Here is an 8,696-nt window from a genome sequence, read left to right as displayed (position 1 = left end):
CCGGCATCTCCTCCAAGGCCATGAGCATCATGAACTCGTTTGTGAACGATATTTTCGAGCGCATCGCGGGTGAGGCTTCCCGCCTGGCCCATTACAACAAGCGCAGCACCGTCAGCTCCCGGTAGATCCAGACCGCCGTGCGCCTGCTGCTGCCCGGGGAGCTGGCCAAGCACGCCGTGTCGGAAGGGACAAAGGCGGTGACCAAGTACACCAGCTCCAAGTAAAACTGCACAATGGACTGAAAAACATCCCAAACACAACGGCTCTTTTATGAGCCACCCACAATCTCTCTGAAAAAGCTACATCATCTCAATGGTATCGATGTGGTTTTTTTTATGAAGAGTCTGGAACTTTCTAATTGCCTTTGTGATCTCTGTTTTAACCCCATGGATTCTGGGTGATTCACTTTCACTGTTGAGATCTTTGTGTCTCTACTTAATAATGCCGTGTAAATTAATTACTGATCACTGACCCCAAGTGCGCTTGGATCTCGGACGCGTTCATATTCGACCCCTTTCCTGTATCTCGTTAATAAAAGCTGACAGATCAGTTCTCAGTCACTTGTTTCCCTTGTTCAAGCTCGGCCTCAATAATTAATAAGTACATTATCTGGAAACCCCGCTGTTGTAGGAACCCTCAGTCTCACATTTCAACACCTGACAGTAAAAATCTTCTCTCCGCTTTTGTCTCCCACAAATAGGTTCAATCTAGAATCAGTGATGCGGTATCTTGACAAAGATTGATCTGAAATGTGTCAGCTTGCAGAATGCTGTGAATGAGACTTTCTGCCTCCGCTTACAGACGGTTTCAAAAAGGACTGAGAATAAACCCGAATAGATACCGGATTGTAAAAGTGTATCTGGAACTTGTGACAAAGTGTAGAATAATACAAGAGGAGAAAGATTTTCAATTGTTTTGCTGTAAAATGAAATTGCCTGTTAATGCGATATTCTATATTGAAGCTGCTCCTTGTTTTACAGATATATTAGCGGGCTTTTCAAATTTAAAAAATCGGTTGGAGTCTGACAATTTAGCGCCGTTATTTTCCGCCGTTATTCAGTGTGGAATCTCCGGATTGGTGAATTAAGCAGCTCTGGGATTGGAAACATGAACCACATCATGAGATGCAGTAACAGAGTGACCAATCAGCAGCCTTCACCACTACCATCCCAGCCCAGAGGGACCAATGTCAGCGGATTTCAGCATTCTTTGTGAAAGTATTTGTGAGATTGTGGCCTAAGCAGACTGCCAAAGTCATTTGGCAGAATACCTCATCACCAGAACTTTCAAACAAGCACCAAGATGTAGCTTGGCTGGTGGTGAGAAGAGCCCTCCCCGTCAGATCCTTCCTGCACGCCCGGAGTCACACCCCCTCTGCACGATGCCCTCGAAGTGGCTGTGGTGGGGAAGAGACAGTTGCCCATCCTCGTTCTGGAATGTGTCTTTGCAAAGCAGGTGTGGAAAGAGATGCAGTGGTTTTTGTTGAGGTTCATCCTTAGCACCTCTGTAACACAGGACTCTGTGCTCTGCGGGCTGTTCCCAGGGACGCACACCGAGACAAACATCAACTGCTGCTGGAGAACTATCAATTCGGTGAAAGACACCCTTTGGTCTGCCCGAAACTTTCTGGTCTTCCAGCGCAAAGAGTTGTCCAGGACCGAATGTAGCGGACTGGCACAGTCCAAGGTCCAGGACTACGTGCTGAGGGACGCACTAAAGCTTGGGGCAGCCGCAGCAAAGGCTCAATGTGGAAAGATCACAGTGTAAGGTCCCCCCAGCAAAGTGAACGGAGGGGCTGGACCAATGGGAAACCCCTCAACTGTATCCAGAAAATATTTTGTTTGCTGTAAAATGTACGTAGCATGTAAAATGAAATGGAAGGGTTGTGAGGCAACTCACTCCTGTATTGAAAGAAACTAATCTCATTTGCACTCCTTGTATTTTTCGACTTTGTGCTTTTTGGAACTGTTTGGTAATCTATTTTTTTTAATAGTTTTTTATGAATAAAGTATACTTTGGAAATTTAAAAAATTGTCTGGAAGAGGGGCAGCCACTGCAAAGTCTCAATGAGGTATAAAAACTGTGTAAGGTTCTCCCACCAAAGTGAACTGAGGGGCTGGACCCATGGGAAGCCCCTCGGGCTGTATACACTGAATATGGGTTTGCTGCAAAATGGAAGGGTTGTGAGGAAACTCACTCCTGCATCAAAGAAAACTGATTTCCTTTGTACTTTTTGGGATGTCAACTTGGTGTTATTTTGAACTGTTTTGTACTGTATTTTTTTACAGATTTTTATGAATAAAGTATATTTTGGGGGAAAAGAGGAAGAGGAAAAGACCAGCGGGAAACCTCGGGCCAGGGCCAAGGCCAAGTCTCACTCCTCCCGGGCTGGACTGCAGTTCCCGGTGGGCCGTGTTCATAGGCTCCTGAGAAAGGGCAACTATGCTGAGCGTGTGGGTGCCGGAGCCCCGGTCTATCTGGCTGCTGTGCTCGAGTATCTGACCACTGAAATCCTCGAGCTGGCCAGTAACTGGGCCCGGGACAACAAGAAGACCCGCATCATCCCCAGACACCTGCAACTGGCCGTCCGCAACGACGAGGAGCTCAACAAGCTGCTGGGAAGAGAGGCCATCGCTCAGGGCGGAGTGCTGCCTAATATCCAGGCCGTGCTGCTACCCAAGAAAACCAGCGCTCAGAGATCCCAGAAAAAGTAAAGCGGCCAAAATGTCATCTAATAAACCAAAGACTCTTTTCAGAGCCACCCACAGTCTCTGTGAAAGGACTGGTTACTGTCAGGAGGGAGTCAGAGATGGAGTTATTGTAATGGTGCATTGACCAGTTTCACATCTGTCCAGGTGTGTTTTCCGTTCCCTCTCTGGATTTCGCTCTGCTCCTCTGCTCACACATCCCCCTACACCCTCCCCACCCCCAATTAAATGAAGAACTGAACTACATGATGTCAATCAACAATTTAATAAATGCCGCCACCTTCAATTTCATAAATTTGGAGACCCCCTCGGTGCATTCATGATAAGTGGTTTGGTGCTGATGAATTAATTTAATAATGGAAGTATCTGGGTCAATTCTGGTCTGTTTTTCATTGAGACAGTTTGAATTCTTTTTTTCTCTCCGGTGATCTGAGCGCCGCTTCTCAATGAGAATTTGCTCCCGGAACAAAGTGCAGGAAGGAAGAGGCCTTTCTCGGGCTGTGTGTGGACAAGGTAAGGGAGACAGAACGGGAAGATTCTGCTATTGAAAATCATTGTTGTTTTCTGTCCTCAAACCTGTAATGCACGTTCCTGGTTTGGCTTTAGTTTCACACTGTTTGTTGTTCTTGAACAGTGAATAGAGGAAATAGAGCCGGGCAGTAGGGATGTGGGCAGTTATGCGAACAACAACTATTGCTGTTACTCGGTGAGAAGTATCGAGGAAATACTTTAAACAGCGGCTGTCGATTTCGGTTGAATGGTTGGTCCAATGAGAAACAAGGAAATGGCAGAGACTTTGAACAAGTATTTTAACTCAGTCTTCATGGTAGAAAACACTAAAAGCATCCAAAGAATAGTATAAAATCAAGGGGAAAAGGAGGGAAGGAACTTGAAACGATCATTGTCACTGGAAAAAATGGATGAGGAAAACTAATGGGACTAAAATCTGACAGATCCCCTAGACCTGATGGCCTGCATCCCAGAGTTTAAAAGAAATGGCTCCAGCCATAGTGGATGCGTTGGTTGTAATCTTCGTCAATTCACGAGATTCTGGAACAGTGCCAGTGGATATTAAAACCACAAATGTAAAACCCCTATTCAAAAAGCAGGTAATGATAGGCCTGCTAGCCTAATGTCTGTCATTGGGAAAATGCTGGAATCCATGATTAAGTAAGTGGTAGCAGAACATTCAGAAAATTAAAGTACAATCATGCAGAGTCAACATGGATTTATGAAAGGGAAACCATGTTTGACAAAATTATTAGAGTTCTTTGAGGATGTAACAAGCAGGGTATATGAAGGGGAACCAGTAGATGTAGTGTATTTGGATTTTAAAGGCGTTCGATAAAGTGCCATGTCAAAGGTTACAACACAAGATAAGAGCTCATGGTGTTCAGGTGTAATATATTAGCACGGATGGAGGATTGGCTGACTAACAAGAAACAGAGAATTGGGTTAAATGGGTCATTTTTCAGGTTGGCAAACTAATTAGTGGGGTGCCACAGGGATTGGTGTTGGGGCCTCAACTACTTACAATCTATATTAATAACTTGGATGAAGGGATCGAGTGTATTGTAATCAAATTTGCTGGGGATACAAAGATAGGTGGGAAAGCAAGTTGTGAGGAGGACACAATGAGTTTGCAAAGGGATAAAGACAGGTTAAGTGTGTGGCCAAAAATTTGGCAATGAAGTATAATGTGGGAAAATGTGAGGTTATCCACTTTGGTATGACGTATAGAAAAGCAGAATATTATTTAATTAGAGAGAGAATGCAGAATACTGTGGTACAGAGGGATCTGGGTGTCCTCATATATGAATCACAAAATGTTAGCATGAAAACACAGCAAGTAATTAGGAAGGCAAATGGAATGTTGGTGTTTATTGCAAGGGGGATGGAGTAGAAATGTGCAGGTTGTTGATTCGACCATACCTTGAGTGTTGCATGCAGTTTTGGTCTCCTTATTTAAGGAGAGATATATTTGCATTGGAGGTAGTTCAGGCAAGTACCACTAGGTTGATTTCTGGGATAAAGGTGTTGTGTTATGTGGAAAGGTTGACCTGGTTGTGGTGCACTCATTGGAGTTTAGAAGAATGAGAGTCAATCTTATTGAAATACATAAGATTCTGAGGGGGCTTGACAAGGTATTTGCTGAAATGATGTTTCCCCTCATGAGGGAATCGAGAACTATGGGGGAACAGTTTCAAAATAAGGAGTCTCTCATTTTAGATGGAGTTGAGGAGGAATTTCTTCTCACAAAGGGCTGCTATTCTTTGGAATTATCTACCCAAGAGGATGGTGGAGGTTGGTCATTGAATATATTCAAGGTTGAGTGAGACTGACTTTTGATCTACAAGGGAATAATTGGTTATAGGGGCAGGCAGGATAGTGGAGTTGAGGCCATGATTTGATCTGCCATGATATTATTGAATGGTGGAACAGGCTCGAGTGGCAGAATAGCCTAATCCTGCTCCTAGTTATTATGTTCTTATGCTATAATGCCAGATGGAAATAAAAATATGACAGAGACTGCAATCTGAAGACAACAGAAGGCAGGTCCCTCCCTCTCTCACACACACACATGCAGAGTCCCAGACACCCATGGGAGTAGCTCAACCCTCAAGACAGAAGACCAGCGAAACAAGTTTGAAAGTGTGCACTGGTCCCCAACAAGAACTGCAAGCCGTAACAGCAATCAAAGACTTTACATCAAACCCAAAGCCAGCAACTGAACTCCAGCTATTGCTTCAAATCTTTTCCCCTCTTCCGTTTCTATGTGTGTGTCTGTTTATCACATATGTACGCTAGCGTGGTTGTGCTGCGTATCTTTATTCATTTTAACTGAATTAGATTTTTAAGGTTAATAAACTTACACTGTTCTTGTTTAAATCTGAGAAAACATGCCTGGTTGATTTCTTTGCCATTAGAATTAGGGAGTAGTGAAGCTAAAACCTGGTGTTTTAAAAAGTTAAACCCTGTTACAGGTAAGGAAGAGGCTGAGAGGGGGAGCCTTTCTCACCTGGTCGTAACAATGACTTTTCTAGCTTCTACCTCAATTGATCTTGAGTTACAGAGATATTTTTCTTTCTCTCTGTAGGCAAAAACTTGAAGTAACCTGAAGGAAGGTGGTGATTCCCCAGCACAAGGAAAAGTGCAGTCCACTCCTTCGAACACAGAGTAGGTACATTATCACACCCAGAGCACAGAGACACAGACAGGCCATGAGTTCCACAGGCACAGAGAGCAGAAGTAGTCAGACTCGCACTGATCCCAAGTTCCAGAGACACATTTTCAATCCAGCAGACAATCAAACAATGCAGGAGAGGCAGAAGTTGTTTCCAATTCACCCCAACTCAGTACTGCTGAAAGGTAGGTCTATCAATCTCAGTTCAAAATCACACCCACCATCAGATTAAAAGGCACCGGACTAATCCCACAAAAGTGCAGCCTAAGCTACAAATTAAATATCAGGTAGAGCAGCTGATGGAAAGGTACAGAATGAATCCTTAGATTCTTTAGAGGCGGCTCAGTGGCGCAGTGGTTAGCACCGCAACCTCACAGCTCCAGCGACCCGGGTTCAATTCTGGGTACTGCCTGTGTAGAGTTTGCAAGTTCTCCCTTGTCTGCGTAGGTTTCCTCCGGGTGCTCCGGTTTCCTCCCACATGCCAAAGACTTGCAGGTTGATAGGTAAATTGGCCATTATAAAATTGCCCCTAGTGTAGGTAGGTGGTCGGGAAATGTTGGGATGTGGTAGGAATATGGAATTAGTGCAGGATTAGTATAAATGGGTGGTTGATGGTTGGCACAGACTCGGTGGGCCGAAGGGCCTGTTTCAGTGCTGTATCTCTAAATAAATAAATGTAGCCCAGACTGCATACCCAGTGACAGATTACAATGTAGTACAAACATCTCATACAGTATCAAAAATAAAGTTATCGTATTATGTCAATTAGTGCACACTGCACTACTCATTTCATACCAGTCCAATAATCTCTGAAAGAGCTGTAACGAAAGATAGAGTATCAATTCAATGATTCTAATTGTACTGAGCACACCATTTGTGAGTTTGAAACATTTGCCATCATTCACAAATGTGTTCAGAGTTACAGACTAAATATTAGTCCAAAACAGATAGCAATGAGGAAAAACCTCTTTACTCAGAGCGTTGTTAAACATTTGGAATTCTGTACCCCAGAGGGCTGTGGAAGCTCAGTAATTGAGTATGTTGAAAGCAGAGAGTGACAGATTTCTAAATACAAATGACATAAGGGGATATGAGGATAGTGTGTGAAAAAGGCATTGAAGTGGATGATCATCTTGAATGGCAGAGCATGCTCAATCGGCTGAATGTCCTGATCCTATGTTCCTAAAACTCTCACACCACAACTCAATAAAACACACAGTTAAAATGTGATCCATATTTTGAAATACAAATGAGGCAAGCAAATCGTGACACATCATGGCATTAAACAAATAGTTCTCAATACCATCACTGAGATACATATTAAGTGCAGGTACAGAGGAATCCTGCAACAGAATTTCATAGATACACAATGTATCACATTTGCAGACAATGGCAGTAGCTGAGAGATACAAAATTAATCCCACTGTAACTGACTGTCCCAGAAACAGACACATAAAAAATGAATTGCAACACACATTCAGTACCAGAGACTGCCAAATGCAGAATGAGCCCTGGATGTGCACATGCAGAGTGTACCAGAAATTGACTGATACTGAATGAGACCCAGACTCATATGCAGTACCAGAGACTAACAGCTGAAGAATAAATCCAACATTCACTTCCAGTACCAGAAAATAATATATGCATAACAGATATCACTCATGTACAGTAGCAGAGATTGACAAACAACAGAATGCAGCTTGACAGTAGCGAAGGTGCGAGAGCGAGCTTACAGCTGGGAAGTCAATTTCAGTGGAAGTTTAAAAGTTAATTCCCTTTTGTCTTCGGAGGACCAGGGGACTGCTGGGGAAGTAAAAACTATATATTTGGGTGGTTTATAATCTCTTTCTTTTAGTTTTGGTGACTGCAGCTTGACAGTAGCGAAGGTGCGAGAGCGGGCTTACAGCTGGGAAGTCAATTTCAGTGGGAGTTTAAAAGTTAATTCCCTTTAGTTTTCGGAGGACCAGGGGACTGCTGGGTAAGTAAAAACTATATATTTGGGTGGTGGCTGTACCCGATACACTACACGTGTCGTGTCTCCCACCCACCCTCCTCCTCTAACAAAAAAAAAAGGACTTCTCGGCCTTTTGGCTAAGATCAAGTGTAGTATCTGTTCTTATCAGTGCTTATTTGATTGAGAAGAGACCATGATCATTGCCTTTTGATCCTGGGGAAGCTTTGAGTAAAATGGCTATAACCAATTTTCGAGCTTCGGGCCAGGGAGTGCGGAACAGCGTTCGGGTGGTCGTGAAGGACAAGGAAGGAGATGCACCGGTTGATCGCACCTTCTTCATCAAGAAAATTCTCTTCGATTGCTGCGGATTTCAAGCGACGGACGTCTTCTGCCTGCAGGATTTCCCCAGCAGTGGATACTTTGACGTGACGTTCCGCAACGTGTCGGGATGCATCAAGTTCCTGAAGGCGTTCAAGGAGAAAGGGGACCGGGCGCCACTGTCGATCCTCACAGCGGAGCCGCTCTTCACACTTCCGTCACAATGGGACCGGGTGGTGACAATTCACCTCTACAACCCCCATGTTCCGGTGGTGGATGTACTCACCTTTCTCGCCAGGTATGTCGAGGTGGCCAGCACTGATGTCAAGGACCCTTTTGGGATCTGGACCAGCAAGCGGAAGGTCATGGTGACCTTGAAGGTAGATCCCAGTGGAGCCATCATCCACCCTCCCTCCAGCTTCGCTATCGGGGGAAGTCGAGGCTTGTTGGTCTACGCTGGGCAGCCCAGAGTTTGCCGCACCTGTGGCAAATCTGGTCACATGGCAGCCAACTGCTGCACGGTTGTTTGCAA

The 8,696-nt window shown here is 44.4% G+C and overlaps 1 pseudogene; it reads left to right on the top strand.

Annotated features, from left to right (window-relative positions):
* Positions 1-7,963: 7,963 nt before the first annotated feature.
* LOC137365044 (U2 spliceosomal RNA) lies at positions 7,964-8,072 on the top strand (annotated as a pseudogene).
* Positions 8,073-8,696: the final 624 nt, after the last annotated feature.

Source organism: Heterodontus francisci, unplaced genomic scaffold (assembly GCF_036365525.1).
Source record: "Heterodontus francisci isolate sHetFra1 unplaced genomic scaffold, sHetFra1.hap1 HAP1_SCAFFOLD_43, whole genome shotgun sequence".
In the NCBI taxonomy this organism is placed as follows: Eukaryota; Metazoa; Chordata; class Chondrichthyes; order Heterodontiformes; family Heterodontidae; genus Heterodontus; species Heterodontus francisci.
The sequence above is the reverse complement of the archived record's forward strand: the minus strand, read 5'-3'. Positions and strand labels throughout refer to the sequence as shown.